Source organism: Polypterus senegalus, chromosome 15 (genome assembly GCF_016835505.1).
Source record: "Polypterus senegalus isolate Bchr_013 chromosome 15, ASM1683550v1, whole genome shotgun sequence".
NCBI lineage: Eukaryota > Metazoa > Chordata > Cladistia > Polypteriformes > Polypteridae > Polypterus > Polypterus senegalus.
The window spans coordinates 51511287-51537862 of record NC_053168.1 but is presented as its reverse complement, the minus strand read 5'-3'; the positions used below and the strand labels follow the sequence as shown (position 1 = coordinate 51537862).

The window sequence follows — 26576 nt, the reverse complement described above, 5'->3', positions numbered from 1 at the left end:
GAATAATCATAAACATAATCATATTTATTTATATTAAATAATATAATATGCTGCAATTTACCGTATCGACAAGCGTGAAATGTCGTAAAATTAAAAGGTTAAATATTTAAATTTTCAAATTTAGTATGTTTTCATTATTAAGTCAGCTGTCTGAGCTGATAAACTAAAAGCGATACTGTATTATTTCAAGGCTGTCAGGATTATCTCGTTCTTGCAGACTCCACAGCCTTGCTGTTAGATGTGAGTTACACGCCAGTATATAAGAAAACAAGGCGAACTGTCGCTCTCCTTCACAAGTCTCTCCTGCAGAAGAGGACGGTACTGTGTCGAAGCAGTTGACAAGGAAGGGTACTTTAAAAGCAGTCGTTTAAAATGCTATAACAGCGGTACGCTGGAGAGGAGTCATTCAGTGACAGCTCCTCCCACACCTTGTGACAGGAGGATGGAAGATGGGTTTGATTGACATCTCCGAATCCTTTTGGTTATTGCCTAGGGGGCGTGACCATGGAGACTTTGATTGACGTCCGGCGCGCCCACGAGTAGTTGCGCGTCCCCCGGTGGCTGTGGGGGTTTGAATTTCTAACCGGGATCGTTTAATATCTACTTCAACAGAAGGCAAGTTAAAACCAGGTTATTATTTTTTGTTTTATTATTTTCTAGGAAGTAATGATAACAGGATAGATGACAAAGGAAGTGTTATGGACCCGAGTAGTTTTATGTGTGTATTTTTTTAATTGGTGAGACACATGTTATTTCCTTGCCTTTTGCCTGGCGGCGGAGACATGCAGAATTGCTTAATCTAATCCAATGGCCTTGCGAGAGTGGACAAAAACCAGGAGGTAGGAGGGAGCGCTATAGAAGCGTTGCAAGGGGTGAAAAGTCATTACAAATGCTCGTGGTGTTCGGAATGGTGGGAAAATGGCTGCGTGGGCATTCAAAAACACATTCATATACTTTGCGGTAATCTAAGCAGCGGAGACGCCGCTGTTAGCGGCTCGTTTCGTTTCTCTGGGCCTAAAGCGCAGTGGTGCGAACGATCCGGCGAAGAGTCAATGCGCCTGGTTCTGCTGTGTGATTGAGGCGGGGTAGCGAGATGAATTTTAATGACTTTATAGCGGCACATGTGCCGTGCGTGCGAGTCAACGACAGTCCGTACACGCGGTGTGAGGTTCGAGACTACAGTACGCTCGTCGCACACACTGGCAAGCCGTGGCTAACTCTCAATGTGGTGACAAGTCACAGTGCTGTTCGATCATTTCGCGACGATCAAAGCACAGACCGTGGCAACCCACACTCCAGCAGCAGTGCCTGACCGAGCACGATGACCGGTCGTGCCGCGATTTGAGTAAACAACAACCACTCCATCGAGAAGTACTTAAGGGTTTCAGGCTTTCGCGCGCTAGGCTGCACGAGAACTTTAATTGCCGTGGTTGCCATCAACGCAAGAGCGGCGGCGTGCGAAGTGGAGCGCGCGCACGTGTCTCGTGAGGGGAGAGCTCAGGAAACTTCCTTCTATTGGCACTGTCACCGCACAGCTCCGTCGAGTTTTTAGTGGCAGTGCGCCGCCAGCTGTTAAAACGGACGCACCGTATGCTGTTCGTTTGTCGGTTGTCACGGGGAGCCTCATTGCAGCTAGACGATCCCTGTTCCGGTGTCTTGCCTGGAGACTTCTAGGCGAGGACGCTGTATACTGCACACTGTTACGCCAAAATAGTTCCATCATGGCAATCTGTGAGGGCAGGAAGATGTATCGTAAAATTTGGGAGAAGGACGTTTCACACGCGAGCGATATTACCCACATGTTTCAAACTACAGTTGTAAATGTGGACACTGAAATTACTATTGTCGAAATTAAAGCAAAATACGTTTAGAAATCACGACAAATACCGCTAAGGACAGCAAGACGGCAACACATTTTAAAACTTTTTATTACGTCTGGAAGTAATTTTTTTAATTTAAGATTCACGCCGGAGCTGCTCCGTATGTTTTTTCTTTTCTGGTCACTTTTCGGTGACTCATGATTTCAGGATTACCTTTTAGACGTTTACATTTTGTCACTTCTGAAACTACACACAAAGTTTTTACTGCAGTGGACTTTCTCAGTCTTATTTACTGATGTCTCTCTCTCTCTCTATGTGTGCGTGGGGTTTCATTTCACTCTGCAAAGACTTACGTGTTGCATAAATTGGCCATGCCTAAGTGCAATGAACTTGTGCTGGCTCGTTCCTTTCTTAAGCCTTAAGGCTTCCATAGTAGTTTCCGATTCCCCACGACCCAATATGGATAATAGGATTTGAATAAATTGATGAATAGTGGAGGTGAAGGAGGTAGTGTTTCTTCCTTTAGGCATACAGGTTTCTTTGTTTGAATCCCCCTCCAGGACTTTGTCCATATATAGTTTATATTTTCTTATGTCGGTGTGGGTTTTCATTTGGGTACTCTTGCAGTTTTCCACATCTCAAAATAAATGGACAAATTAGGATAGTGATTTAAAATTACCCCCGAAGTATGTTTTTTAACTGTGTGTTTGAGTGGACAGGCACCTCTTCCATGATGTTTTTTTGCTTAGTGCCTAGTGCTGCAGTATAAGGTCAGGCTCCCCCGTATCCTGGAATTAGATGAAGTGGATTTGAGAATGCTGTTATATTGTGATCTGATTTAAAATGGCCAAAGGACCTACTTTCAAGTGCAGAAATAGTTATCTTGTACCATACAAGCAAGCAGTGTTGCACTGGATGCCACCAGTCTTTGGCTAGAAGTCATCAGTCTGTCCATCATTTTCTGCACCTGCCTCATCCATCTTCAGGGTCTCCAGAGCCCATTCCAGCAGCATTGACTATAGCAGGTGGCCAGTCCTGCGCAATGGACACTCGGTTATGCATCCACACCTACTCACATCAGGCCAATTGTATTTTTCAGTTAAACCAGTCAAGTTGTAATTGTAATAATAGTTTGTTAATAGTTTAGAGTGGACTTGTACTTTATCAAGTTATATTTAAGTTTTATTTAAAATAAGTTTTCTTTTGAACTTCTGTTTTTTCATACTACGTTCATACTCCAGCATACAGGATAGTAGTGTTTGGCAATACTAGAATTTGCCTTTTGTGATATAATCTGCTGAACTGTTTGTGATTAGTGTTTTTATTGTTTATCTTACATCATTACTAATCCTTGTACAGTAATCCTACCAATTACATCATTACTGATGTTGCTTTAAGAAAAGCAAAATCTTCTGATGCGGCAGAAAGATCTAACAAGAATTGACTTCTAATTAAGTAAACGGTTGAAGCAATAACATGTAGTCCCTGGAGGCCCTGTGTTTGACACTGCTGCCAAACATGGTATGACTTTAAAGGCTTAAAACACTGCTTACCTTTAACACATTTTTTTACTCTTATCTACAGTAGTCCTCTGGTATGTTAGAACAATGTAAGTAAACAAACGTTTGTAAAGTAAGATCAGTAAAGGATTGACTCTGAAGGCATTGTACAACAAAGCAAAAATTGTGGTGGGACTAATTAAGTGGACGGTTGAGAATGAGGTGATGGCTGTTTATAAAATGCATGCCAATAACTAACCATGAATCAAGCCAGCTTTATTAAACAGCTAAGTACAAGTTAAGTACATGTATAGGTGATATGTTTGCTATTGAAGGATCTAAGAATGAGAGGAAAGCATTCAGTCCATTAGGCTAGTTTGTTTAGGTAATAGCTAAGCTGTCCCAAGACCTCATCCATATACTTTTTGAAGGTTGTCAGGGTTTCTGCTTCTACAACATGCCTCAGTAGTTTGTTCCAGATTCCCACAACTCTTTGCGTAAAGAAGTGCTTCCTGGCCGCAGTCCTAAGTGCACTTCCCATTAGGGTTGTCACGATACCAAAATTTCAAACTTGGATGTAATACTAAGAAAAGTGTTGAAATTTGATATCATTTTCATTATTCTATACAATGTAACTAAGAAGACATGTTTAAATAAATTGTAATTCTGTGTGCATTCACCAGCCACCATAAAAACCTCACACTGGTTCCATTCCATCTGAACTAGTGTGGTGCTGAGGTGTCACCCGTTGCACGGCTGCACTTGGGTCCTAATCTGGGATCCTGTGTTGGTTTGTCATGTGGTGGGTGCGGCAACGAGCTGTCTCAGTGCATGCTCCTAACCCCTCTCTCTCTCTCTCTCTCTCTCTCTCTCTCTCTCTCTCTGTGCATTAAAATCATTGATGAAAACAAATAACAGAAATGTTACTCATAAGAATAATACTGTTTTCATTTAGTGATTAAAGAAATACTGTATTTTACTCAGTTTTAAACCTAAAGCTCTATTGAATTTGTGCTTGAGTGGAGTTGGTATATAATCTTATTCTACTGTGTGAGGCATCACTGAAGTTTTGTTTACCTTCTCGTTAGTGATGCACCCAGCAGGTTTTTTTAATGCCGATACCGATCACTGATTTCTTGAAGTTATTGATCATCCAATTTCGATACTGATTTTTTTCCATTTATCCCCTTAAAAAACATTATGTACTAAGCACAGAAGCCTTATGTCCTATATAAAGTGTATTTTTATAATTAAACTATAGACCACAGGTGTTAACTGTTATTTTTTTATTAACAAAATGAAATTCTGTAGGCTTATTGCACAATGACCTTAAAAATGCTAAAATTAATAACATTTCCTTAAAGTACTGTACATACCAATAAAATATGCATAAACATATCTATCTGTAATACATATGGCATAAAGAAAATAAAATACTTCTCATAATTACAAGCTGTCATATTGTTTATTATTTTCTGTAATGTGTCTATCTGAATCAAGATTTATTAAAAAAGTAGTTTTCACCATTTCTCTAACAAAAAATATATACATTAGGGATGGGTGATAAAACAATAAAAGTAATTATCATGAAATAACTTTTCCTCAATATAAACATAAGACATGGTCGATAGAAAATCGATATAACTCTTTCTGTCCATGTTTTGACAAAACAACGTGAAAAGCCAATGATAATGAGAATAGCACTGCGCCGAACAAATCATTTGGCTCGAATAGAGTTACAGTCATGTCAGGTTAGGCTGGCACACACAGCACTGAGTGTAGGAGTATCAGCAGCACATGTGCTCATGTTTGAGCTGCGGCAGTTGTGAAAGCCAGTACATCAGGATGGATGCAAGATAAAAGAGAAAATGACGACAGAAAGTGTTAATCAAAATTTACTGAAGAAGACACCCCAATGGACACAGCTCAAGGCTCAGAAGATGAGGACATTATTGAAAAAAAGGGTCAGAGGAATTCAGTAGTGTGGCAATATTTTGGCTATTTAAAGTCTTATAAGAACCGCAAATTGTGTTGAAAGCATTTTCCCACAAAGACAGGAAATAACACTAGTCTTTTTTACCATCTGAATCAGTGCCATCCTTTAGAGTAGGGGTCTCCAAACTATGGCCTGCGGGCCAAATCCGGCCCGCCAGTGTCATCAATCCGGCCCGCGACAGCTAATGACCAGTGTCATCAATCCGGCCCGAGACAGCTAATGGCTTATTGTTGTTATTGTTGCTGTGATAAGTTGGATAAAAAAACACAGAATGATAATAGCTCGGTTTTATTTACTTGTTAGGTAAAGCTTAATGACAAGTATAATATGCAGAAAATTTAACTTAAGCATAATAACTAATAAATAATTGAAACCAACGAGGTTATTCACGAATGTTTAATTGTTACTGCACTTTCGAAAGTACTACTAGCGCCATCTGTTAGTGATAGAGGGTACTACCACTACCTATTTCCGCTTTTGACCACCAGATTTCGTCAAGTGTCACGGTCGTAACAATACACAGTAGTAATTGAACTAGCGAATTTAGCAAGCGTATGCTCGCTCAGGGCACGTACTCGGCGACTAGTCTAGAAATTATAGATAATGGCAGGAAAATTTAAACGGTTTTGGCCTTTGGAACTTATTGGAGTAATCAGTATGGCCCTAAGGCTGGAAAGTTTGGAGAACCCTGCTTTAGAGCATACACAATGCAAGACCTTACAGTCCCAGACCCAATCAAGTGCAACACTAATGGGGATTTCTTGTGCCTTTCTTTTTTTTTGCCTTGGAGAATAAGCTGACCACAATTGAGTGAATATGTCAGTTTTGTTTATGTTTTCCTTTGTTTACATTTGAAAGCTGCTTAAAGTTGTACTGAGGATATATTCAGAAATTTTTTTGTCTATTTATTTGTGGGTTTGTTCCCCAACTATTGAGAACAGTTTGAATCTATACAAAGGATAGGATACAGTATAGAGGTAGTTTTTTTCTGAGATTTTATTTTGTATTAATACCTGCTTTATTTATTAGGAACTGACCAACAAATTTAGTGCGTCCTGTAAAATGTGAAAACTTTTGATTGGTTAGAATTGAGACTTTTGTATTTTGTATTACGGTACCTATTTTATTTATTTGGAATTGACCAAATAATTTAGTTGTGCTTTTTGTTTGTGTTCTCCTGTAACACTTGATGCTTTTGACTGGTCAGAATTCAGATTTTAGTTTATTATATATAGCTATTTTATTTATTTGAAATACCGTTTTATAATTTTGCAATATTTAAACCAAAATTAATCTTATGATATTTTCAAATCTCACTTAGGAGTAAAAAGGAACTTTTAAGCTTGACAGATATAGTGATTTGATTTATATTGATATCAACTGATGTTACAATAAAAAGGATGACAATTTTTTTCCATATTACCAAGCCCTAATACCGTATATGTATATACATACTCACACAATCAGTTAATTGGTATTGACAATTAAACACTGCTTAAATGTAAATATACCTGCACTTAACATGCAGGTCCTTCAAGTATTTTGTTAAATTAGTCGTGTTCGCCCCTTTAGTTGGTATTGTTCAGTAGCAAATCTTGGCTTGCATGTATTTGGAGAATTTCCATTCCCATAAACTCACCTTCCTCTCTCATGCATCTTTGTGAACCAAGCTTACAATATCTGCATAAAAGAAAAAAAGCACTTCTTAAACTGCAAAAAAATTTGTATATTATTTGAAAATGAGATGTTAGATGTACCTTTTTTTAATAGAAATACAGGAATGAATGCAGAATGTAAATGATATGTTAGATGTTACTACTATTTTAACAGAGATATAGGTATTTTTTTAATCAAAGTACAGGTAAGAAAATACAGAACAAAACAAGATGTTAAGTGCAACATTTTTTTCAATACAAATACAGGTATAAACACAGAATGAAAACCAGATGTTAGATAAAGATAAAAGCGTGATTCCCAATGCTTTCGCCGCATCATTTTTCTTTATTCTAGAATCAACTTTTTCCATGATTAAGTTTTCTTTCAGCTTAAACTGACACTGTTTCTCACTTTATTGTTACTCTCAAAGAAAACTTTGAGAAGCAGTATGAAACTTGAACGTTACAGTATCCGCACATGGCACAACTACCCATGCCAATGCTAGGTGGAGCACTGATTCAGAATTTGGTTGTGTGTATGATGTCATGCTTATACTCTTGCTGAGACTGCCTGCGACAGACTTCCTCTTTCTGTGAGACAGCCTGTTGCATGGTTCCCAAGAACTGGTGCAGAAAATGTAGGCATGGAATTAAGTATTTTTTGCATCGCATTATTATCTTTGGTGGCCATTTTTGATCGAAAAAATATCAAGCTTAAATTTACATTTCATTAACGAAATGCGTTTAACATGATGTTGTATGAATGTTTGTTTGGGCCATAAAAAAATAATTTCTTATTTTGAAAAATTTGTTACTTGACCTGTATAACAGTCAAACTGTGGTAATCCTTTTGATTGCGAATGCCAGTCACTCTGTGCAAATCATCAACTCTGCTTCCAGCAAAATAACCCCAGACCATCACAGTTCTTCCTCCATGTTTGACAGATGGTGTCACACACTGAGGAACCACCCTTTCACCAACTCAGCAGCGTATAAACACCCTGCGTGATGAACCGAAGGTTTCAAATTTTGATTCATCGTTCCAAAAGACTTTCTTCCAGTCTTCAGTAGTCCACTGCCAGTATTTCAAACTCCTATTTTGTCATTTAAGGAATGACTTTCACAAACATGCAGCACAGTGTCTCCACATCAGGAGAAACTGAGATTTTTTTTTTATTTAAAGCTGCTGTGCTGTGAGGCGCCTATAATGCAAGCTGGTGACCCTCAGAAAGTTGTCTTGTTTGTAACTTTGGGTCTGCCAGATCTCTTCGTATTAGAGTTACTTCCAGTTTCTAATTGCCTTTGAATTGTATAGAACAACATACTCACTAAGACTTGTGGGGTTTTTTTTGCAGTGTCTCTCAATGAAAAGCCTACACACTTCTACGGGTAATAATGCTCTGTCTCATTTCATTTAATTGCCATTTTATTGCCATTGTCACTGGAATTTAGAACTTTCTACATTGTGATTAGGAACACTTTCTTTTACTCCTTAGGGCTCATTTATACTTCACGCGACGCGACGCATGCTGCAGCGGACGCTCCTGCTACGCAAGCGTTGTCGTGTTTATACTTGCGCGCGTTCTTTACGTAAATCTGGAGGAATCCACCAGGTGGCAGTGCAAGATATTATCGTGGTGAGAACATGTTCGGCTTCTCTGTTTTGTGAATTGCCTAGAACACCTATTAAATTCCGATAACACCTTACCGCAATATCTCTGAAAAGGATGTTTATTGATTAAATCCATAAATCCAGGGATGTATGTGTCCATTCCAGGAAGCATTGGGCACGAGTGAGAAACAGTCCCTTGACGAGGCCTCAGCTCATCGCAAGGTGAATACAAGCACACACATACACTAGCGTCATTTTAGCGGCACCAAATCCCAAAATCTGCATATCTTTGGAAGGAAACCGGGGCACAGTGTGGAATACCAGCAACATAACTCCCTGCGAGACAGCAGTGCTATCGCTCCGCCACCGTGACACCCCCATGTGTGTAATTATTCCCCCATGTGTGTATTTATTAAGAGTATTCATTATTTAAATGAAATTATATGTAAAATGTAACATACACATTTTAATGCATTTCATCATGAAAGTGATATCAAGTATAAATCTAAAGATTCTAAATGTGCAGAGAGTTGGAATATCATACATTTAATTTGTTCTGTTTGGCGATCTATTGCTGCTTTCCGCTGCTGAAGCAAAATGCCGACATACAGATGCATTTGGTGCTTTTATATTCAAGCGTCGCATATTCCCGATCGTAATGACACAATACATTTTAAAAGTCTCACATACCATCTTTTGTGCCATCTATTTTTTATTGTTTTACTTTACCTGCTGTCAGGTCCAAGAAGCTCGTAGTGATTAAAAACTGGGATGACGTTTACGACCGTCTGCTTTAATGATAAAGTAAACTACGAGGTTAAAGTGGACATTTCGAGATTAAAGCCGAAATTTACACTTTAATCACAAAACACACGTTTTCACCGTGTCCTTTATTTTTTTTCTCAGTGGCTCAAATATAACGCTATACATTATGTTGCTGTTGTGAAGTTGCAAAAATTAAAAAATAAAAAAGACATTTATAAATGACACGATACATTTTAAAAGTCTCACATACCATCTTTTGTGCCGTCTTTTTTTTTTTTTTTGCAACTTCACATCGGCTACATAATGTATAGCGCTGTATTTGAGCCATTCATCAAACAGCAAAGTGCGCACATCGATCCCCGAAGGATCTCCATAGAGGCTTGCTGTCACATGTAGATAGCAAACAGAGACTCTGACGTCACGTTCCGACTTTTAGCACACTGCGCCCCCTGGCTTTTTGCTGGTACTGCAACTCGCGCACGCGTCACATTAATTTCTGAGGACCTGCTCAGAGGACGCATGAAATGAACGCTGGGAACGCGTGGCAGCCATGATGCGGGCGCGTACGCGTTCTGAGCGTGAAGTATAAATGAACCCTTAGTCTGCATGTTGTCATATTTGGAAAAGTGATTACCTCAGACTCATAGATCAGCTTTCTTTTAACCGCCAGTTGTGTTTTGTTCAAATCCGACCTAAGCTCTACATGCCTTAATGTCAAGGTGTAACAATTACCATAAGAAGATTGAAGGAAACTGTTAATCACATAATTTTTTTCGTTTTATTTTCATATCAGGATACACACATTTTCTAAGCAGTTTGGTAGTATTTCTGTGTTGCAGTAAACAGCTTCAGATACTTGCATGGTTTTGTTCTGTTACTGTGAACAGAAATAATCCTTATCACAACAAAAACAACAATTTATTACTTGTATAGCCCAAAATCACACAAGGAATGCCTCAATGGGCTTAACAGGCCCTATTTTTTTTGAAAGCCCTCCCATCCTTGACTTCCTAAGAAGACAAGAGAACACTTATTATTTTCAACTTCATTTAGTTGTCAAAAACATACCTCAGAAATGTCAAAAGCATGTTTTCTGAAATTGAATCTTGCTGCTTCAGAGTGGATGTATTTGGTATTTTGATGTATTTGGTAAATATTACAACCTTTTGTTCATGTTTGGACCAGTGTACTTTAGACCCAATTATAACTTCAAGTTCAGGAGTGGTATTTCTCTTTAAATATGAAAATGCTTTATTTAAGAACTCGGCTATTCAATGACTTGAAAAATTGCAAAATTACCATTTAAGATAAAATGGAAATAGCAAGAATAACATTTTAAGTATTAATGATATAAAACAAACATTACCATCCACAGAAAACATACACAACCTACAACAGAATGTTTGAAAATATAAGTTTGACATGTTTAAAGTGCCTGTTTGTGTTGAAAGATGAGTAGACACACTAGCATTAAAACTAGAGATAGCCACATTTTGTGATTTATTATGTACATTGTCTTGATGGGATGTTTCAATACCTTGCTGCACTTTGTTAGAGGAGTTTGACCTCCACAGTGCACTCTGTTATTCAATTTGTCACCATTTTGGTGTCTCTTTAATACTTTTATTTTTTAAAATAACTAAGCATCTAAAATGTTTGTTGTTTTGATCATAAGTTCATGGTCATGCTCACAAAGAATGGGTGCCACCAAGTGTCACTGGTGTTGTCATTTGCTGATCCCACCCTCACTAGATTGTAACCCTAAATTTGAGAGCTGTTGTTAAGGAAACAATGAATAACGTGCTGTGCTCTGCAGGAGACTGTTTAATTATTAATTAAATGTGTTTTTTGCAGAGTTTTAATTTCTTGATGGAATGTATTTGCCTTAGTCAAGTCAAGAACCACATTAAAATGTTAAATAATGAAATTTTTGCGGTGGGCTGGTGCCCTGCCCGGGGTTTGTTTCCTTGTGCCCTATGTTGGCTCCAGCGGACTCCCGTGACCCTGTAGTTAGGATATAGCGGGTTGGATAATAGATGGATGGATAATGAAGTTTTTCGAACAATTTACTTAATAACAGATGTCATAAATGTTAAATGCCTTTAGGTCAGCACAGTTGTTTTATTATGCCTTGGTATTGACCCTGATAATGATAATTAATTCAGGACTGAAAAAGTTGCTGTATTTACATTCTATTTAATCTCCAGTCTCCCTGGGTTTATTTTTGTGCATCTGTTAAAATATGTGCTGCTTGCACAAATCTACTTTTGTAATGTACATATATAAAACAAAGCATGTTTTTTATTAGAGTCAAGGGTTCCTGCTATATTGGTTAGATATGATACCACAGATGCTACAATGAATGATATTTCTTTCCTGCTTTGCTTTGAAATGTATGATTTTTTTTTTTCTCTCTCATTATTCTTAAATAATTTTCACTTCCAGGGTTTACTTAACAAAAATTAAGGTTAGGATTTTCAGATACATTGGTAAAACACAGAAGCACTGTACTTCTTATACAGTATACCAGTGGGGAGAGAGTTGAAATGAAAGTGGCTTAAATTTGAGGCATCCAAGGTCTCCAAGCCTACAGTGTCTCTAGTTTGTTTGACTTTGGATGTGCTCTTGGAATTTGATGAATTATGCTATTACAGTTAATATAGGTCATGCTGTCATAATATGATAATTCAAAAATTGCCAATTACTTGAAATAGGTTGTTAGTTTTGATATTTATGATTTCAAATTCACATTTAAAGGGTAAAAAAGAAGTTCAGAAAAGTAGGATAATTCTGTCATTATTTAACTTTATATCTTTAAACATGGAACACTTCACCTTTGTAGTGTCCTTCATTCCTCCTTAAGCAAACACATCTTATGTCATCTTAAACCCAAGCTATCCTCTGCCAATCTGGCAATCGTCAGAGTTTATACTGTACAGGGGATGACTCATGATTCTCCATTACTCAATGATTACTCATTCATCATATCAACAGCGATTGAGGTATTAAGGTATATATGGACAATATTCATATCACAAGCACACAAATGTAAATCCTCAGAAAAAAGTATTATGTTGTGAACATTTTGTTTATTATGTTCTAATCATAAACAAGAAAGACCTCTAATACGGTTAACTTGCTGTTGTTTGGTATCGCCATAGCATAAACTATAATATGAAAAGGTAAGAGTCATTTTTGTTCAGTCTTAACTGCTGGCAATGATGTACTTTAGTGTAAGTGTTGATGACAAATATGTCAGTTCAGTGCACTGTACAGTAGTGTGCGTCCTTGTATTTACTTTTTCTAAATAAGGAAAAATGTGCATGTCCAGAAAATAACATTTTTTCAGAAAGGTTTGGACAACAACAATATGTTAACTTAATCAGATTTTAAAGAAGACTAGTTGTATGTCACCAAGCAGCCAACTGTGCATTAGATTTGCTTAAGGGTGAGCTTGTGCCCAGTTGTCTCGCTGAAGCCAGACATGTATATGTCTGCAGACAATAAGTGAATTTTCCTTATACAGTATCTGGGTGGAAACAATTAGACGGCTCACTGAGTGCCATATTTCTAACCAATGCAACACCTCATGCAAATATCAGAAGTGCTCTCTTAAACCTGGTCCGTCAGAGAGCAAGCTTCTGTTTACAATGAACTGTCTAAAGTCAAAAAGTCTCTTTAAAAACCCTGTTTAGACATTGTAAAAGAAGTAGTTTCAACACACGATAGAGGTTTGGGGCAGCCACCCGTATATTGTCCCTGGGTGCAAAAAGGTAAAGAAAACAACACACTGTTCTGTTGGAGTTCCAAGACTTAACTCAACTGTTACGCAAAGATGGCGGCTTTAGAAACTGAAAGGTGGAAATGATCTCATTTGTCTGAAACCGGAAGCGATGTCAGTGTGGCCGTCTGAACCAGAAGTGATGTTGAATCGGGCAGGTTTTCCTGCCCTTGGCCTGCAGAGATAACAGACAGGTTTAGTGTACCCTGCCACCCCCTGGCCTGGCGGGTAATTACCTCCACTTGGTCCACTGAGCTCCCACCGCACATGTGTGACAACATATAAATGTGTGCTGCATGAGCAGACCGCACATTGCACTTTTTGAAGATAAACATAATCTGCTGCAAAAGAATAATGTTTCTGTGACATCGGAGTATGCATTGTCATTTGAAGGCATAAATGGACGAGTAGTAAACATAAATGATCCATTGTCGCAGGTGCAGTGTGCTCTCTCTGTTCCTCAGCATTACAAGGATGGATTGATGGTTGATGTAAACTTGAAAGAACTGGCAGCTATATTTATGTAAATATGAACTGCAAAACATGCATTTGAAGTACATGGTATGTCACATTCCATTAAAAGGACTGTCAAGACAGCTGATAACGAAGAGCCACAGAAGATGCAGATTTCGGGACTCAAAACACTTGAATCAACAAATCTGCCTGATAACACCAGTAGATGCACAGATATCTAAACAAATATCTAGAGAAATTTAGCATTACTGTTTAATTGGAAATGCAAACATGCTATGAAAAAATAGCCATGTCATTTTAACACATTGTATATCCATAAACCACAATGCTTACCTAAACTTTTAGTTACAGTTGCTATTTCATATGGTGATGCATTAGTTAAAATGACAGAGAAATATCGTAGTAGACAAAGACACTTCTCAAATGCCTAGTAGCTGCAGTGGTCACAGCACTCATTACAACATGTACATTTAATTATTAAGCTTCAGTTTCCTTGTGCTACTGAGCTCCTGAATGGATAACAGCAACTTTAACTTTTTGTTTTCCCTCTGTCTTTTGTTCAGCATCTTTTGCTCTCTTCCTGAAAACTTGATGGCAGTTTAAAATACATGGACTGGAGAAGTTGGGTGTGGGTGTTTTAGGAAGAAGCCCCTTGGGTTTGCAGTGCAAGATTTTGCTGCTATTCACTACAAACTTTTTAATGGATTATACCCAGATGTGTATTTTCGTTTCAGAATCACGTCTTGCTCCTTTATTTATCAATTTGCCTAGAATTCCCAGAAAGTACTTGTACTGACTTAACTTTCTGGGGAAGATTTTATGTGATTTTCTCTTGGTCCATGAATCCTCCTTCTGCCCTGGGGAAAGAAAGTAGCTGTTCAGTTGTAAAGCAAGTCTTTTTCTGTAATAACAGATGGCTGCCTGGTTTAAGTGTGTTGCTTTCCCTTAACCAAAAAACTACTTGAACTTGTTACTTGTAGGCCTATTGAGAGCCAGTGCTTACTGTAAACCTTATATGTTACTGGTCCAGTCTATAGCTTAATGTATTTCTGATTTTTTTTTTTTTTTAATGTGATATACTGTATTCTTTGATGTGTTTCCTCTTGGGATGTGAATTTTTTTACATTTCATGGTCATCCTACCCTGATTGGTTAGTTACCATCTGCTTAATAACACATTACTCATTTTCCAGAAAAGGTTTTATGTGTGCATTATGCATGTAAAAGTCTGTTTTACCTGTAGTGTGGTATACATTGTATTAAGGAACGTATTGGTATGCTTGTAAATCAGTCACATGGATCACCTATTAACTATCAGGGGACCAAATCTAATATTAAAGTGAGTGAACAAATTACTTTTTAAATATGTTAAATTATTACTTATTTATTAATTATATCAGGAACAAAATTGCCATTGCCTTCGGAGTAAAGTAGCAGCACAAAAATTCAACAAGCCACAGTCAACGGAAATTTATGAAGAGATCAGCAAAAAAAAAAGCAAAAAAAGTTTATGATATCCATTGGCCTGGAAAGGACTACAAAGCAATTTTTGAGGTTCTTGTTCTCATAAATCGCCAAATCAGAAGAACATGAAACATTGGAGAATCTTCCCAGGAATGGCCGAGGTGCCAAAATGATGTCATGGGTACAGTGTAAAATCATTCAAGAAGTCAGAAGAGATTATAAAAAAAATATACAGTACCAAGAAATGTAGACTTGTCTAGCCTCCGCAAAAATGGGTTTGAGCAGCAAGGTGGAAACCACTGATTACCAAGAAAAACATAAATGTTCACCTCCCATGTTCCAGAAAGCACGAGGGTGTAAAGCCTTTTGTGAGAATGGTCTATGAATAGATTAGCGAAAAATTGAACTTTTTGGATGATATGGTTTCCATTTTGTTTATTGCAAAGCAAAAGCAAAATTCAACAATAAGAACATTAAAACATACATTTGTATGCATTTGTATATTATAGGTGTGTTTTATGATTTCTGTAATTTTTAATGGTTTCAGTTATGCATTTGGATTTATGTGATTTTATTTTTTTCATGCCTAAAACTGTCATTCTGTAAAACGTGTGTGCAGGTCATTGATTTTATAACATTCACCAGCATAGTAAGTACTGCATTTGTGGCTAGGCAACTCACATTTTCCATCCATTGTTCTTCACAGCTTCTTGAATCCTTCTTTCTCTATTTTACTTCTTTAACTTATATTGAATTATCTTATTTGTGATCTATAATCAAAAATATAATATGGCTGTTTATTTGACATCCTCCAATTTACAGTAACCTTAGAAGACCTTAATAGACTCAAAGAGCACTAGGACAAAGTATCTGTAAATGTTAGCGCACAATGAATGTATGGAATCACTACTGTGAGTACGAAGCCCTGTTCACTTGCTGAACAAAACATTCATGCTCAGAACGAAATTAAAATGACCGGTAGTGAAATTCACCCCATAACTGATACACAAAAACTGAATAATTCACACAAGATAAAACTACAAAAGCTGTTGTTTTTAGTCCTTTTTGTAATGCATAGTATAGAGCGGAGACCACGTTAAATTGGTGGACGAGGGAATTGTCATCTGTGGCGTGAATTACTGGTTAATATACAGGGTGGTCCAGATCTAATTATGCAGATACAGATCGTCGACTTTCATTAATGCGGGGGCAAAGATGATTCTTCATGTCGTCAGTTCGCACACTTCTCGATGGTCCAGGATTTTTGGGGTGATTTTCTATGTAATAAACTTAATAAGTTATGGCGTAATGAAAATTGCATAATTAGATCTGGACCACCCTATAGTTACTTGACCACTGACAAAGTACATTTATTTTTACTGGGCAAGTTAAGTACACAAGGGTATGTTTTGCAATATGGTAAATTCAGTGTAACCTTTATCTTTTTCCACCTGCTGCTTTTCTACTCACATTATTTGTAACGGAACAGTGTTTTTTGTTTGTTTTTTTTTTTGTTTTTTTTTTTTTTTTGAACTTTGCTTAGCAAAATCACCTTTTTACAAGAAGACACGTTGTAGCTGGTGCATATACCTAGATGACCTAGTTATATGCATGAACATGTTTTAATTTAAGACGGCCTAGGACCCTGTCTGGAATTGTTCTTGTCTTGTGCCTGATGCTTGCAGAGATAGGCTCCAGCTGCCCCATGACCCTGCCCTGGATAAGCTGGTTAAGAAAAGTGGTGGAATGTTGTACTTCTTACACTGCCTTCCCGGACAAAAGCAAATCATTTCTAGACTGCAGAGCTAACACTTCTTGTTCTAAACTCTTCATGCCTGATCCTTGCTTGATTTATTTATTTATTCGACACCCCCACCCATGCTCACCACCACCCCTAGCAGGCAACATGGGTAGAGTTGAAGTAGTGCCGAAAGAGTGATGGAGAGACTGCAGATTTTATTTAACTGTCATAAAACGTACTAAACATAGTAATATTGTCTTTTGCATGTTGATTTTTCTTTAAATACTGAAATCAAATTGAAAATTTAATGTACCTCCCAGCCTTATAGTAGGTTAATACAGTGTAACCTTGCAAGTGTCATGTTTGTTTTGCATGTGCCACTTTTTTACTTGTATTGTATTACAGTTGTTCCAGCAAAATTGTCACCTCTTCACTCAAAATCCTCCAAATCAAGCTACATCTGGTGTGGTTATTTTTCATTAAGGACATGTCTTGTGCTTCCCGATGTAAAATGATCTGACGTGTACCTTAAATACTAACTTCATCCATCCATCCATTATCCAACCTACTATATCCTAACTACAGGATCACGGGGGTCTGCTGGAGCCAATCCCAGCCAACACAGGGCGCAAGGCAGGAAACAAACCCTGAGTAGGGCACCAGCCCATCGCAGGGCGCACACACACACACACACACACACACACACACACACACACACACACACACACACACACACACACACACACTAGGGACAATTTAGGATTGCCAATATTCCATTTAAATGAACAGCACGTTTCAAAGTAAGTTAAATTTAGCAGTGCAAATTTAAATATGTCACGTGCAGTGGGTAGCGTTGCCATCTAACTGATCCAGTTTCCTGGCTGGCACCTGGTCAATGTCTGTGTGAAGTTTGCATTTTATGCCTGTATTAGGTGTATGCTTTCCTCCTACACCCCAAAAATGTGCTGCTTATGTTAATTTTCAACTCCAAATTGGTTCTGTGGGAGGGTGAGTGTGCATGTGCAATTAGACTTTGTGGTGGACTGCTCTTGCTCCCAGTACTTCCAGAATAAGTCCCAGCCTCCTGTGTCCCTAAAATGGTTTAAGTTGGTTTGAGAATTAACAATAGTTAAATAACATCCATAATTTACCTGAATCATGGGTCAAAGAAGTTTACCAAGTCAAACAACTTTTCGTTATGTAAGATAGGATAGGATATTTCTCTCTGTTATAATCCTGGTCAATTTACTCTGAGAGATTTTTGTCATTTTTATCTACTTGTAAGACAGTTTAGCTAAATGCATACAATGCATACTTTATGTAAGATATGACTTGTACATTTCTTAAGAGTTGCATGTATGAATTTCAGTAGTGCACAGAAATATACTCCTAGATCATTCACCCATTTACATTTCCCAGGGTAGGTGCCAAGTTTGTAGGAACTACCTAGACGTCTGTTTGTTGCTAACTGCGTAGGTTACTGATGAGTTGGACATCCAGTGATGATCTAGTCTTGTCTAAGGTTTAACTCTTTCTGTCTGTTGGCTAAAGTCCTATTTAATGTACAGGTATTATAATTATACTGTTGTTATTGCACAAATACAATATTCTTATGTTTGTATCCCAAAATTCTTGTTATAGATGATTTAGTGAGTCTAAAGTAGCATGTCTATGAATATGTATACATATATATTAATTGGTAGTATTTGCTGGTGCCCCCTCCAGGGGTTGTTCTTACCCTGCTGCCAGAATTGGCTCATCAGGCTTTCCTGTAATCTGGAAAACCACCAAAGCGAGTTCAGTAAATGGATGGATTAATATTCACATGTTAGCAACATATATATTGTTTTCATTTTCAGTTAGTACAATTCAGATCATACCCAGGATATGTTTCTGTTATTACCGTAGTAAAAAATTGGGAGTGGTCTCCTCTAGACTTTTTCGTATAATCAGATATGGGGATGGATAATTGAGGAGTAAACTGCAAGGCAATGATTATGTTTTTATATTATGTACATTAAAGATCCATCAACAACAAATCAAATTGAATTAATAATAGATTAAACAATTATCATTAAATTAAAGTTGAATAAATAGGACTCTGCAGCTGTATGAATAAAAACGTATCACTTCTGGTTAGTGGAAATAGCTCAAAAGTTGATAGAAATCTACGTTTTGTACCTTAATACTTATATGCAAAATTTGGTTGACCTACCTGAAAGCATACTCAAGTTATCGTGTTTACATACATACACACAGACACACAGGCATTATTCCAAAAGTGGTATTTTCGGACTCAGGAAGGTCTAAAAGATCGCGATTCATCAAAATCTCAAGGTTGAATTTTTGGACAATTACAATATTTTCCGTATACTTCGTATGTGAGAAAGTAATAAAAAAGCAAATATTATGAATGAAATCTATATATGAATACTATTAAGATAATAAATCAGTCTTTTCCAATAACAAGGTACAAATCAAAACTTTGCAAAAATACCGATTCATTTGGAGAGCTGACTTTGCTACTATTTGCTCTGCTGTTAAAGTGCACACTGGATAATGCTCTTGCACAGTCTTTTAGTTATTGGAATACAATATTTCAGATATATTAATACCAAAAAAAAGTTGTTTGTAAATACTGTGTCAGCTTAAGCTTATGCATTGTTTTAGTTTTTTGATTTACCATAGGTTAGTAGTTCTCAAAAAAAAATACTAGGTGTGTTTGATTTCTTCTAAACCATGTCATTGCAAAATAAATTCAGCTTGGGCACAGCCCATTAGGAGAGATAAGACATCTGTTGACAACTATGTTTTTATAATCTTTTTGAAAGCTTCTTGTGCCACTGCCTTGATCAAACAAGCATGTTTCATCAAATAGATTGCTATGGAGTTAAAAATGTTATTCCACCAGCTGAAGTGTTCAAAGTAGGGAGTAGTTCACTTGTCAAGGCCTCCGTTATTGACTTTTTTTATTCTTTGATTGAGGAATGATTGATAACTTCACTGGCTGTCTTCTTTGCCAGTGGTTCATTGTGTTGGACCTCTACATGTTGCTTCAAATGGTAAAACAGATTGTTCATGTTGTGTCCACAGTATGATCTGTTTGTTGTTTAACATTCCTTAGTATGTGTGAGTTGGCTAAAAACACAATACAGTACTGTTTGATAACTGAAAACAACACTTGTTTACCGATTAGTTCTGTGTTTTCCCATTCATTTGAAACACAATTTTTTCCTCACTTGACTGTTTTCATTTCCTTACAGTCATCACCTCTGTTACAGTATCTGGAGAATGCTCCAATTGATTGATTCTGGTTAAGTGTTAAATTAGAGAAAAATGTAAAAACCGCTTCTAGTGGCAACTGAAACAGCACATACACACACACAAATACAAAAGTAAAACCTGAGAGACTTTTCTCTTAACCGCACTCTCATTCTTTGTTTTTTAGATTACCAGCTTTAAATGTGTGCTACTGCAGGATCAAATAGCTGTGGCAGAGCCATTTCTTACTTGTTTCCTTCTTTTGTTGCATTTGAATATTTTTAAACCAGTATTGGCGCACTGCACGATAACGTGCCGTGAATACACTTGACTTGAGCATTCATAGTTTTCATCCTCTTTCTCTGTAAGTTTAGCATTCATTTGCTCAGAGGTTGATGTACTTGTTGCTTCATGAGCAGCTCTTCTTTTCTCTACCCTAACGGCCCACTTCTTGTCTTCTTTTGTCGGCATCTTATCTCGTTAAAACTGAGAGTTTGTGTTGCAATTACTTAGTACGTTTTCTTTAAATTTTCACTTAAGCTGGCACTTAAGTCTTCAATCTGCCTCAACCATGATTTAACATATGAAGAGGTAGGGGAAGTGACGGCAAAGGTGGTAGGGATGAGAACAGCACCCGTACACATGCGCCGCACAGCCTCCCTGCTGGCCGCAGCTGAGAGTTGATTCTACAGTAAAATAAAAAGAGGAATAACCTTGGAGGTCAATCATCACCATGAAAGTGGATAGTAGATGTCACATAGTATATGTGTACCAATTTTTTGGTCAATAGTTCAAATGGTTTGCGAGCTACAGGTTATTTAAAATCCTGGACAGACAGATGAACAGACACGGTCGCGTATTATATAGAAAGATATGTAGTATCTAGTCTTTTAACTGCACATTTCCTTTCCATGCATCACCAAACCTCCAGACATAGTTTTAGTAATGAAATTTAATAAAGTACTTTGCACAAATTGAAATGGTGCTTTATGTACATATTTTCCACTAGTGCAATTTCAAGCCTGATTCCTGTTTTATTTTTATTAGTTTATTTTCCTAAAGCTTCCTAAAATCACCCATGAAATTTCACAGGCTATTTGGCTGTCTCTATGTGGAATCTGTGCAGAAGGGAATGTATTTAATGAAGCAATAATGATGCAGATGTCACAGGTTGGTTTCAGTTTGTGTTGTCATACAGGTGATGAGACTGTAGTTAAAACATTTCTTTTACTAGCTCAGTTTTTAAACACTTGATTTGTTTGTTTGAATTGGTTTGTTTCTTATGTTTCTTGTAGTTAATATTAGGGTAACACCTCCATGCATGGTTGTAATGAAAAAGAAATCAATATGTAAAATTGGTTCATTTTTTGATTGTTCCTAGTATTACTGTAAAAACAGCAATAATGTGGTGTTCAGGTCTGTCTTGTTGAATGTCATATTCCAATATATCTCACAGTCTTAGTTGGCAGTGTCTGTTCTGGTCATATGACACTAAAAATCTATTCAACTATCAAAATGTGGGCTGACCGGCCTTGATTTTTGACCTGGATTATTGAGGCTTGTTTTTCTGCATATTTGTTGCATTTGACGATTATATAGCTTGTATATTGGTCCCAGAAACTGACTAAAAGAGCAATAACAATGGCCAAATACTATAAGTGCATTGGCTTCCAAACCATTAATTGGAACTACAGAAAATTAAAATAACATATATTGAAGGAGATTCCTAATAATATTACGAAGCAGAACATCAACAATCACAAACTCTTTTTGTCATTTTTGATGTTATTGAATATTTGTATTTTGGTTGAGATTGTATATTATTGTTACCATTAATAAGATGTAAAATCTCTTCTTGTGTAAAGACACAGTTATTTAAGGTTAATTTTCTTTTGTTAATTTTGTTTTCTTTTAGACAATCTGTGCAATGTGTTAGAGTATAATACAGTTCTGCCCTTTTTAAACTATATTGACATACTTTAGATACATTAGTGATTAACCAGTCCTCCATTCGCATCAAAGAAAAAAAAAACTAATCAATAGAAATCGAAAGAATAGGTAAATGTAGTCAAAGATTAGACCCAAGCCTTGATTCTAACTTGGGAGCAGATTACAAATGTGAAATTAGCCTAGCACAAAGTGAAGAAGTGGGTGTTCTTCTCATGGCTGCATTCCATTAATTTTGTGAAAGAAGAATTGTAATGCAGTCTTTGTGCAGTTTAAGATCCTCCAAGGGTGTGTTATCAAGAATGCACTGGTGTAATTTTGATGTAATTTGTTTATTAGTAACTCTGTTGTAGTAAAGTCTCTACATCAGACACAAGATACACAATTCAGTGTACGACCCCGATCTTTTATGATTTGCTTCTGTGTTGTTTCACTGCAGCGCTATGAGCCTGTTTTTGCCCTGTACAACGGACAAACAATCTTCCACAGACGCTGGAATCGCGCTTCAGGATGCACTTCAGCGTGTTGTTCCTGTTGGGTGGGGAGTTCAGAAACCTTGCAATATGAAGAAGAAAAGGATGATTCGGCTCCTGATTTATAACTGTGCTGCCCGCAACATGCTCCCACATTTACAGTAGATAATGTTTCCATTAAATTCCTCCCACCCAATTGCACAGCAGTGCTTCAGCCATTGGATTTGGGCATCATTTGCACCCTGAAAGTGTATTATTGCAAGGAAATGCTGAGAAAAATTCTCGTCAGCATAACTTGTAGGCACGAGGAGATTAAAATTACCGCAAAAGATGCTATTGAAATGATTGCAAATGCCTGTGTGCAAGTTAAAGAAAGCACTATAGTAACAAATACAGAATCTCATTACAACGAAATATTTTTTAGGTCCCTGGGAGTTAGTTGTAACGGAATTTTACTTGTATTTGTGAAATGTTATATTTAAGGGCGAGTTTGTTGTAAGATGTCACTAACATAAAATTCACTGAATGTCTTAATCCTTTCCCTATACCATGTGTTTAAACAATGAGGATTTTAGGAAAAATGGATAATGCATGGCTATTTCACGAAGGTGTTAGTGATATCAGTGCTTCTGATTTCACATGTGATCCACACGTATGCTAATGGAAAATTCTAAGTAGAGTACTGAATTTTAAATAAGCACTGAATTTTTACTGTGTTTGTGACAGGTGGATGTTGGGAATACAAACTAGAGCATATAATAAAGAGGCACTAGATCTTCTTGGCATTTTGAGACATGCAGATGTAGTTTTAGTACAGTTTACCTTATTCTAGATTCAAAGCCAGATTCTTATGACTGGGTGGCAAATACTAAAAGTTGGGTAAGGCCAGGCCCCCTTCCCCCATCTCTATCGTAAATTGAGGTTTAATGATGAATGTAAAATAACTTGACAAGGGTATTCATTAGGATAGCTGTAAATAATTAACCTATCAACTATTTATTAATTTAATTTATTAATGTAATAACTGATTTGGTCCAAATAATTAAAATACAGTAGTTATATGAATGTGTGCTGTATTTGAGTATTTAATGAATAATTTGATATATAGAATTTGAAAACATCAGGATATGAAAAAATCAACCAAACTCTAACAAGAAGACAAATAAGACAACACTTATCAATAAAATATTAAAAGTAAAAAAAAATAATAATGGACATACTAACATAACTTGATGTCTGCAGTCAAACTTGAAACAAGATCAAATAATTGGGCATTTTTTTATGTTAGAGCTAAGTGTTACTCAATTCACATGTATTTTTAAAAATTAAATCTTAAGTTAAGATAGGTGTTATTCATAGATATAATGAATATAGCTGCCAGGTGTACTTGCCATAAACCGGCTTCATATATGGTAAACTGTAAATGGTTTATGGCAAGTACACCTGGCAGCTATATTCATAATATATCCCCTGTGGCTGGGGTGGTAAAGTGAAAATGATAAGAACTGAAATCACGTTTCAGGAGATGAGCAACTCGTATCTCTTGAAGAGTAGACTAAAGTAAAAACCAATATTGTATATTTTTGCAACGATAGAGCATTAAATAATTATAAGTTAGAGTTTTCACAGTTACTTTTTGCACTGAAAAGTTTGGTACAACTTCACATTTTGTCCTAAAGGGAAAACAACTGTACAACATGCACTTTTTAAAAAATTTCCCTTGTTTGCCATTACCATTTATTAATTATGAAAACAGTGGTGATAACTGCTTTGAGCATATGAAAGGTGTTATATAAATTGTATTATTACTATTTTCATCAGCGATTTTTCAGTTTTTTAAAAGCAGGCTACTCTATGTCTTAATCAGTATTTTTTCCACATAAGAGTGCATTAATAATCCATCAAAAATCCTACGCAAATCATTTTGAGCAACTTGCAAATTAAAGCACTCAGAACTTCTTTTGCTAAAATAACTTTTTTAGCCAAAGGAGGCAAATCAAAAAAATTGGAGATAACCTTTACACAAACTGCAACACTTCATAAGCTGCATTCAATATAACTTGCACATTGCTCTTCTGGAGTGCTCCTCTCTGGAAGGCACAAGAGCAGTTGCGCATTCATTAGACTGTTTGCACCGATTAGGAGAGAATGTGGAAAGAGTGCAGAACCATTTTAGTTAAGACTTGCTCACAGTAATACCTTTTTAATGTTAAAACCAGGAATTTGATGAGCTGTGTGGTCTGCACATTTGCAATCTAAACTGTAGTAGAAATTGTATTTCTTTTCAAAAAAGCCAACTTTCCAGCATCAGCAGCTCCTCTGCTTATGTACAGGGCATGTTGCTGTGCTGGAGAATATTGCAGTCTGGAGCAACTGCGTTAACTACGCTTGTTTCAAAAATACATCTTACTGAATCTGTCTGATTGCTTATTGATTGTGCTTTATTTAAAATTTAGAGACACTTTGTAAAAACATCTTGATAAAGCTGACATGTTTATACATGATGTTATTGCTACTGTTTTTTGGAAGTCTCTGATAAGAACCTTTATTTCGGATCCACAAAGTAACAGTTAAATAGTTACTAGTTGCCGGCTCTGGCATCGATATCTGGCAGAAAGTGAAATTGCAACTCTGCCAAAAATAAAACTAGCCAAGTGAATTTCAAAGATTAGTCTATTGTGTTAAAGGGGGGTATGTTCTTAAAAATTATTTTACTTAAGCACATTCGTGAGTAATTATATTGGCAACTGACAAATGCATTTAGCAATTTATCTCTTCTATCTGAAGAAATACAGTTTCTCATATCTTTCACCCCATTGCCAGTCACTAGTATGAATTTCTCAAGATAATCAGCAACACAACACTAAAAGTAACTGTCAGATATGTTATTGTTGGCCTGCTCATTGCTATACTTCAGCAAGCTTCCACTACAGGTGTTTATGCATTGAGCTAATGTTGTTGTGGAATACGATACAGTGAACACATAATAATAATAGTAATAATTCATCACATTTATATAGTGCTTTTCTCACTATTCAAAGAGCTCTCCACGCAGGGCAGACCTAGGAAGCGAACCCACAATCTCCTTACTGCAAAACTGTAGCACTGCCACTGATTCACAAATTCTCAGATGAAATTCTCCCACACAATAGAAATTTTTCAGAATATTTTGGAGAACCTTCTTCCGCTAAATGTGGTGCAGCTGCCTCCATAACTAACCTACTCAAAAATGGTACAAAGAGTCGTTGCATGCTGGTGTGCAATATTGAAGGGACAGGGACAATTAGTCCAGAGCGAATCGTGGAAGCTCTAGTATTCATTATCATTTTATTGATTCTTATGGAGAGGTAAATATTAGATTAGCTAAGGAGGTTTTTTTTAATGTAGAATGTTAAAGCGACAGAAAATAGACACTGAATGTTAGCATAAAATAATAACATTTCTGGAATAAAGATCAAATTCAGCAAATTATAAGCATATAATCCATAATATCTGGCTGGACTCAGCTTTTACCTATTTCATATCATAGTCATACTTTTTTAAGATCCATTCCTTCAGAGTTCTTTGCATGTCTCAACTACTTGAATAAATATGCTCAGTACAAAGAGCAGAAAGAATGGAGAGAAAGAGGGCAGTTTTGTTGAGGACCACACCTTAGGTTTTGCAGATATGATTTTGTATCCTTTATACATTGTGATAGGGTTAGATTATTTTAATTTATCCATGTGATAATTATAGACCCAAACACAAAGACATGCAATGTGGCAAATGGGCAGTGCCATCCAAATGCCTTTTATAGTTTTTCATTTTTTTGATGTAGCAAGTAAAAGATTAATATAATAAAAAGAAATGCAATCCACATTATCACATGAAACAGCTGAGATAATGAATATTTTTGTGAGGGGTCTGTACTTTCTAAAGTGTTCCAGGTGTTTTCTGCTTTATCATTGAAGTGTCTGCAAACATGATGCCTTTTGATGTTCTCTGAAATGTATTAAACTGAAATGTTGTTCATTGGTTACTTCCTTAGATCATTTTTACTTTAAGAGAAAATTGTATTTTTTTTGGTTTTCATATGTATGTAATCTT

At 36.7% G+C, this 26576-nt stretch overlaps 1 protein-coding gene across 3 annotated transcripts in view; it reads left to right on the top strand.

Moving 5' to 3' along the window:
• Window positions 1-400: 400 nt before the first annotated feature.
• The window catches only part of mpp6b (membrane protein, palmitoylated 6b (MAGUK p55 subfamily member 6)), a 143411-nt gene continuing 117235 nt past the window's right edge, over window positions 401-26576 (top strand). Inside the window, exon 1 of one of the 3 annotated variants that reach the window (XM_039736181.1) lies at window positions 401-615. The gene's annotated coding sequence lies outside the window, so the exon portion shown is untranslated. Of the gene's footprint in view, window positions 631-817; window positions 840-26576 lie in introns of those variants that run through there. The other 2 variants (XM_039736182.1, XM_039736185.1) reach the window with 2 other exon arrangements.